The sequence below is a fragment of the Pristiophorus japonicus genome, unplaced genomic scaffold (assembly GCF_044704955.1).
Source record: "Pristiophorus japonicus isolate sPriJap1 unplaced genomic scaffold, sPriJap1.hap1 HAP1_SCAFFOLD_47, whole genome shotgun sequence".
NCBI lineage: Eukaryota > Metazoa > Chordata > Chondrichthyes > Pristiophoridae > Pristiophorus > Pristiophorus japonicus.
This window is the reverse complement of record NW_027254374.1, coordinates 695,224-703,922: the sequence shown is the minus strand read 5'-3', so window position 1 is coordinate 703,922 and position 8,699 is coordinate 695,224.

The following is an 8,699-nucleotide window of genomic DNA, read 5'->3' as shown; positions in this document are numbered from 1 at the left end:
TTAAAGTAGGATCACCACCAGTAATGTTAGATTAGGATCACCACCAGTAATGTGAGAGTAGGATCACCACCAGTAATGTTAGAACAGGATCACCACCAGTAATGTGAGAGTAGGATCACCACCAGTAATGTTAGAGTAGGATCACTACCAGTAATGTTATAGTAGGATCACCACCAGTAATGTTAGAGTAGGATCACCACCAGTAATGTTAGAGTAGGGTCACCACCAGTAATGTTAGAGTAGGATCACCACCAGAAATGTGAGAGTAGGATCACCACCAGTAATGTTAGAATAGGATCACCACCAGTAATGTGAGAGTAGGATCACCACCAGTAATGTGAGAGTAGGATCACCACCAGTAATGTTAGAATAGGATCACCACCAGTAATGTTAGAGTAGGATCACCACCAGTAATGTTAGAGTCGGATCACCACCAGTAATGTGAGAGAAGGGTCACCACCAGTAATGTTAGAGTAGTATCACCGCCAGTAATGTTAGTGGAGGGTCACCACCAGTAATGTGAGAGTAGGATCACCACCAGTAATGTTAGAGTAGGATCACCACCAGTAATGTTAGAGTAGGATCACCACCAGTAATGTTAGAGTAGGATCACCACCAGTAATGTGAGAGTAGGATCACCACCAGTAATGTTAGAGTAGGATCACCACCAGTAATGTGAGAGTAGTATCACCACCAGTAATGTTGGAATAGGATCACCACCAGTAACGTGAGAGTAGGATCATCACCAGTAATGTTAGAGTAGGGTCACCACCAGTAATGTTTGAGTAGGATCACCACCAGTCATGTTAGAGTAGGATCACCACCAGTAATGTTAGAGTAGGATCACCACCAGTAATGTGAGAGTAGGGTCACCACCAGTAATGTGAGAGTTGGATCACCACCAGTAATGTGAGAGTAGGATCACCACCAGTAATGTTAGAGTAGGATCACAACCATTAACGTGAGAGTAGGATCACCACCAGTAATATTAGAGTTGGATCACCACCAGTAATGTGAGAGTAGGGTCACCACCATTAATGTGAGAGTAGGGTCACCACCAGTAATGTGAGAGTAGGGTCACCACCAGTAATGTTAGAGTAGGATCACCACCAGTAATGTTAGAGTAGGATCAACACCAGTAATGTTAGAGTAGGGTCACCACCAGTAATGTGAGAGTAGGATCACCACCAGCAATGTTAGAATAGGATCACCACCAGTAATGTGAGAGTGGGATCACCACCAGTAATGTGAGTGCAGTATCACCACCAGCAATGTTAGAATAGGATCACCACCAGTAATGTGAGAGTGGGATTACCACCAGTAATTTTAGAGTAGGATCAACACCAGTAATGTTGGAGTAGGATCACCATCAGTAATGTGGGAGTAGGATCACCACCAGTAATGTGAGAGTAGGGTCACCACCAGTAATGTTAGAATAGGATCACCACCAGTAATGTTAGAGTTGGGTCACCACCAGTAATGTGAGAGTAGGATCACCACCAGTAATGTTAGAGTAGGGTCACCACCAGTAATGTTAGAGTAGGATCACCACCAGTAATGTTAGAGTAGGATCACCACCAGTAATGTGAGAGTAGGATCACCACCAGTAATGTGAGAGTAGGGTCACCACCAGTAATGTGAGAGGAGGATCACCACCAGTAATGTGAGAGTAGGGTCACCACCAGTAATGTGAGAATAGGATCACCACCAGTAATGTTAGCGTAGGGTCACCACCAGTAATGTGAGAGTAGGGTCACCACCAGTAATGTTAGAGTAGGATCACCACCAGTAATGTGAGAGTAGGATCACCACCAGTAATGTTTGAGTAGGATCACCACCAGTAATGTTAGAGTAGGATCACCACCAGTAATGTTAGAGTAGGATCACCACCAGTAATGTTAGAGTAGGATCACCACCAGTAATGTGAGAGTAGGATGACCACCAGTAATGTTAGAGTAGGGACACCACCAGTAATGTTAGAGTAGGGTCACCACCAGTAATGTTAGAGTAGGATCACCACCAGTAATGTTAGAGTTGGATCACCACCAGTAATGTGAGAGTAGGATCAGCACCAGTAATGTGAGTGTAGGGTCACCACCAGTAATGTGAGAGTAGGATCACCACCAGTAATGTGAGAGTAGGATCACCACCAGTAATGTGAGAGTAGGATCAGCACCAGTAATGTTAGAATAGGATCACCACCAGTAATGTGAGAGTAGGATCACCACCAGTAATGTTAGCGTAGTATCACCACCAGTAATGTTAGAGTAGGATCACCACCAGTAATGTTAGAGTAGGATCACCACCAGTAATGTTAGAGTAGGATCACAACCAGTAATGTTAGAGTAGGATCACCACTAGTAATGTTTGAGGAGTATCACCACCAGTAATGTTAGAGTAGGGTCACCACCAGTAATGTTAGAGTAGGATCACCACCAGTAATGTTAGAGTAGGATCACCACCAGTAATGTGAGAGTAGGATCACCACCAGTAATGTTAGAGTAGAGTCACCACCAGTAATGTTAGAGTAGGATCACCACCAGTAATGTTTGAGTAGGATCACCACCAGTAATGTGAGAGTAGGATCACCACCAGTAATGTTGGAGTCGGATCACCACCAGTAATGTTAGAGTAGGATCACCACCAGTAATGTGAGAGTAGGATCACCACCAGTAATGTTAGAATAGGATCACCACCAGTAATGTGAGAGTAGGATCACCACCAGTAATGTTAGAGTAGAGTCACCACCAGTAATGTTAGAGTAGGATCACCACCATTAATGTTAGAGTAGGATCACCACCAGTAATGTGAGAGTAGGATCACCACCAGTAATGTTAGAGTACGATCACCACCAGTAATGTTAGAGTAGGATCACCACCAGTAATGTGAGAGTAGCGTCACCACCAGTAATGTTAGAGTAGGATCACCACCAGTAATGTTAGAGTAGGATCCCCACCAGTAATGTGAGAGTAGGATCACTACCGGCAATGTGAGAGTAGGATCACCACCAGTAATATGAGAGTAGGATCACCACCAGTAATGTTAGATTAGGGTCACCACCAGTAATGTGAGAGTAGGATCACCACCAGTCATGTTAGAGAAGGGTCACCACCAGTAATGTTAGAGTAGGATCACCACCTGTAACGTTAGAGTAGGATCACCACCAGTAATGTGAGAGTAGGATCACCATCAGTAATGTTCGAGTAGGATCACCACCAGTAATGTTAGAGTAGGATCACCACCAGTAATGTTAGAGTAGGATCACCACCAGTAATGTGAGAGTAGGATCACCACCAGTAATGTGAGAGTAGGATCACCACCAGTCATGTTAGAGTCGGATCACCACCAGTAATGTTAGAGCATGGTCCTTCCCAGTCATCCTCACAGTACACAACCGTTTTTAATCATGTATTCGTTGAGTTGAGTTTGTAACGAATTATTTTGAGGCTCCAACAACCTACTGCAAATGCGGGGGCGGGGGTGTGGGATTATTCCCATCAGGGTTTACGGCTCATACACAAATTGCACCCTCTGCAATTACTTTCCGTTCATTGATTTTAACAGTAGCAGTTTCATGAACTGAGCTGTTCAATGTCCCCATTGCACCGAAGCGGTACTTTTCCACTTGTTTGTTAAGTGACTGTAACTAACGCCAATGCTTATATAACCGGATTTTGTTATTTGGACGGAGAATGTTCTATAAAGGGAGAGCATTGATGGAGCTCAGATACACTCCAGTTGGAATCGTAAAGCCGCAGAAAATCCACTCAAATCTTCAAAAGAATGGTGCGGCCAACAATTGTACAGATAAGGGACATTTACTACCATATTCTCGCAGCCTTTGGCATTCCCGGTACGTCAATATGTCATGTTGCCTTGTACCTGTTCACTATCTCACTCGAAATTAACATGTAACAGTATCCGAGAATGTCCTAATTGCAGTCATTTATTCGTCGGGATCAACTGATGAATTTCAGCGGGAATCCGACCAGTCAGCGGGGCCCGTGAAGCGCCGTTCTGTTCGGAAATTCATTTCCAGCGGCCCCTCAGCATTCCCTCCCTATACTGATGGAGAATGACGCTGATTCCCCGTCCCCTCCAACAGTATAGAGTTCACGAGAGAATGTTTTGATCAGTGCTGATAATAGTCATCCCATTTGCACCTTTGTTTTCTGTTTGCATTAAGTTGATATTTCCTCGAACTGCAACTACCTGCTTCCAGCACGGGACCTTGAAAGGTATTTTGAGAAATAATTACAGCTCAGGGAGGTGCATCAGCTACGGTTGGCAGCGTTTGGCTTTTTTCCTCAGCTGAATGTTTTATTTCAATATTCCATTCATTGCCTTGAATTATATTTAATTCTTGACTGAATTATGCAGGTAGGACGGCGGATTTCTAGTCGCTCTTTGTTGAATGTTTTAAATAAAATGTCCTCACTTCTCGCGTACATTAGCGATAAAGTAGGGATAGATCTGAACATTGCCCCACAATATACTGTGAGATTTACCTGGGTTATTCCGTTACTGACAGCTTGTCCCTCTTTCTTACAGCGAACCTACTGACAATCATGATTCTCCTCAGGGGAAATTGCGGCCTTTGCAAATGTGTCTCTGTCTACATGGTGGCCATGGCAACAGCAGATCTACTGGTCATGATCATCAATATATTAGTGAACCGCATTTTACGTTATCATTTCCCACATTCATTCCTGTCCTACACTGTTGTTTGTAAGATGATTATATACGTGCAATGTGTAGCCTTGTATTGGTCGGTGTGGTTTACAGTCTCGTTCACATTTGACCGATTTGTATCGATATGCTGCGAGAAGTTTAAAGCAAAGTATTGCACAGTAAGAACTGCGGCCGCGGTTATAACAACTGTCTCTGTCGTGATCAGTTTAAAGAGCCTACTTTTCTGGTTTGGATATGGACCTGAGAGAATAATTAAAAATGTTCAGTGGGGTTGCCGCACAAGAGTGAAATTTTTTTCATCGCCTCTAGGTGTAGTGTTGACCTGGATGCAAAGTGCTTGTTTTAATTGGCTTGCATTTGCTCTGATAGTACTGTTTAATTGTTTGATAGTTAGGCGTATTTTAGTGGCCACTAGAGCCCACAGGGGACTCCGGGGTCATGGCAGTGAGAATCAGAGCGATCCAGAGATGGAGAACCGAAGGAGATCCATCATTTTATTGTTCACTATTTCAGGCAGTTTTATACTGTTGTGGCTGACAACTAATGTTACTGTTTTAAATACCAAATTGAAAACCACCGTGCATTACCGAGGCGATTTTTCCGCCCCTTCGTATATTGCCGCTGAAACTGGTTTTATGCTCATGTATTTGAGTTCATGTACAAATACTTGTATTTATGCAGCTACACAAACTAAATTCAGGATAGAGATAAAGGAGGTGATGAAAATTCCTTGGAGATTTATTGTTAAAAAAATAAAAAGTCAAAGCAATGTTTCCTGTCAAAACTAGAGTCCCATTACAGCCCGGGTCCAATTTTCAATAGCCGTCTTTCTATTAGGACGGAAATGGATTTTGTGGTGAAAATTAACAACTATCAAGAAATATTTATCTACTTTGTGCCGTGTGTTTGATGTCTACTGTTTTCACAGGGTGATCATTAACGTGTCCCATAAAAACAGCGCTCGTCCCGCTCCACTTTGAAGGCAAACAGTCATAACGAGCTTGCACTGCATGTACTGAAATGAGACGCTATATTTTAATTGTCAGATAAATCTTAATTTAGTGTAGGAACAATGACGGGTTTTACAATTCTGGTTATTTTAAATTGTGAAACCTTGGTGTGGCTGTTGCAGGCACTGGTCTCCCCATCTGACTCTGCCCCCCATTATCATTTGGACCAATAGAACGTGGCCCTGTTTCCTGATCAGTGTCTAACGATGGAGACAGTAGGAACTTGACTCGTCATTGTGACATTGGAGGCAGACCCTAGCCAGAACTATACATAAAACATTGAATAATGGGAATTATAGAAAGTCTGGCAGAAAGGACTTATTTTGTACAACATTGATGAGGAAGCCAACAGGTAGCTTCTGCAGCTCGGAAGGTAGCGCTACGAAGCGAAAGGACAGCCCTGGACAATCACCCATGAGGAATTAATTGGGAAATGGCATACCTTGGGGATACAGCCAATGGCCATGAGGGGGGATTGTAAGAGGGGGGAAAGTACACTTGAGTAAGAAGCATCAGGGAATTAGAAGATTCTGAGGAACCGGGAGTTCCTCTGTCTTACGCAATGGATTGTAATATTGACCGATTATGTAAAACTCGCTTATGTATGTAAAGCACGCTTATACATTCGCTTACATTGGGTTAATAAGAGGGGTGCAGCAATGCCTGACGATTAATGAACCATCAGAAGTAGCCAACATTGCATTGACCCTAAGCATAGAAAATAGAAGATGAAAACATACACTCAGTACTAAAACACAGGGGCAGTGGAGAATCGAAATCCTAGAAAGATGCCATACCCTGGGAAGCAAGATCAATCAACACGTCAAGAGAAACTGAGGCAAAGTTGAAGCCATTCTCGAAGGGAGACATGTGATGGGAGATGGACCAGTGGGGGAGAACCACTCAGAGCCAGTCTGAGCCGTAGGCCAATCGGTTTTGCAGGAGGGTTGCACATTTGGATAAATCGTATAACTGCTTGTAGAACTCTTGTAGTGCGAAGTGTTCATCAGAACATTTCCCGAGCATATTAGAATAATAAAACAAGTGAATCAGAAGCTTTCGTTTGTTTGATTTTGTGGTCATTATATGTAGGTGAGTGCGCCTCGAGGAAGAGAGGTCTTCCATTTACCACAATGATTGGCGCTGCGAGCTGGTTGCAGACCCTCTGACCTGAATAATGTGGCAGCTGGCAATGGCAGTGAGTGTGTTTTTTTACCAGCTGCAGCTGTATCATTGACGGGGAAGGAGGTAATCTGTATAAAGAACTAGAAGGGGGTAGTCTGTAGAACAAAGTTACAGCGAACCACGGATGTAAGAAAGCCAAGTTAGGGGATAGGTGTATTGGCTGAAAAAGAAGAAATACAACCTAAAAGGGCGGGTGGTGGGCAGGATATTTAGGAAAAACTGGCCAATGGGATAAAATGAAGACCATGGGGGGTCTCTGAGATATGGGCCAAAAGGGTCCCCCATTTTAATGCTAGCAGGAAAGACGAAAAAATGGAAACTAAACACTTTAATTGTGGAGGAACCAGATTCGGGAGGCAAGCAGTGTTGTTAGCCCGGCAGGACGTTAGATGGGTCCAAGGGCTTGGAAACTGTACATGGAATCTGGTAGAGGGGTAAACGTACCTAGACAGAAAATGGCATGCCTTAAGTTCCTGGAAAGAAACATAGGATAAGCTGTATTGAATACAAATTTGATGTGAATGTCTGTCTTTATGAACGTGTTTGCGTGAAGCTTTCTTGACTGTTGATTAAGTTGGTGGAAGAAACATAATATAAGCTGTATTAAGTTCACAAAGGACAGCTTGATTTTATCAAAAGCTAAAGCTGCAAAAACTAAATGTATGCCTATATGGGGAAAAAAAGTGTTTGCGATTGTCTTATATAGTTTAAATTAACAAATTCGTGGAGACGCAGCCCTCAGTGTAAAATATTTGTTAGATACAAAAACTAATTTGAAGAAAAGAGATTTAGAAACATAGAAACATAGAAAATAGTTGCAGGAGTAGGCCATTCGTCCCTTCTAGCCTGCACCGCCATTCAATGAGTTCATGGCTGAACATGCAACTTCAGTACCCCATTCCTGCTTTCTCACCATACCCTTTGATTCCCCTAGTAGTAAGGACATCATCGAACTCCTTTTTGAATATATTTAGTGAATTGGCCTCAACAACTTTCTGTGGTAGAGAATTCCACAGCTTCACCACTCTCTGGGTGAAGAAATTTCTCCTCATCTCGGTTCTAAATGGCTTCCCCCTTATCCTTAGCCTGTGTCCCCTGGTTCTGGACTTCCCCAACATTGGTAACATTCTTCCTGCATCTAACCTGTCTAACCCCGTCAGAATTTTAAACGTTTCTATGAGGTCCCCTCACATTCTTCTTAACTCCAGTGAATACAAGCCCAGTTTATCCAGTCTTTCTTGATCGGTCAGTCCCGCCATCCCGGGAATCAGTCTGGTGAACCTTCGCTGCACTCCCTCAATAGCAAAAATGTCCTTCCTCAGGTTAGGAGACCAAAACTGCACACAATACTCCAGATGTGGCCTCACCAAGGGCCTGTACAACTGTAGCAACACCTCCCTGCCCCTGTACTCAAATCCCCTCGCTTTGAAGGCCAACATGCCATTTGATTTCTTAACCGCCTGCTGTACCTGCATGCCAAACTTCAATGACTGATGTACCATGACACCCAGGTCTCTTTGCACCTCCCCTTTTCCTAATCTGTCACCATTCAGATAATAGTCTGTCTCTCTGTTTTTACCACCAAAGTGGATAACCTCACATTTATCCACATTATACTTCATCTGCCATGCATTTGCCCACTCACCTAACCTATCCATGTCAATCTGCAGCCGAATAGCGTCCTCCTCGCAGCTCACAATGCCACCCAACTTAGTGTCATCCGCAAATTTGGAGATATTACATTTAATCTCCTCGTCTAAATCATTAATGTACAGTGTAAACAGCTGGGGCCCCAGCACAGAACCTTGCGGT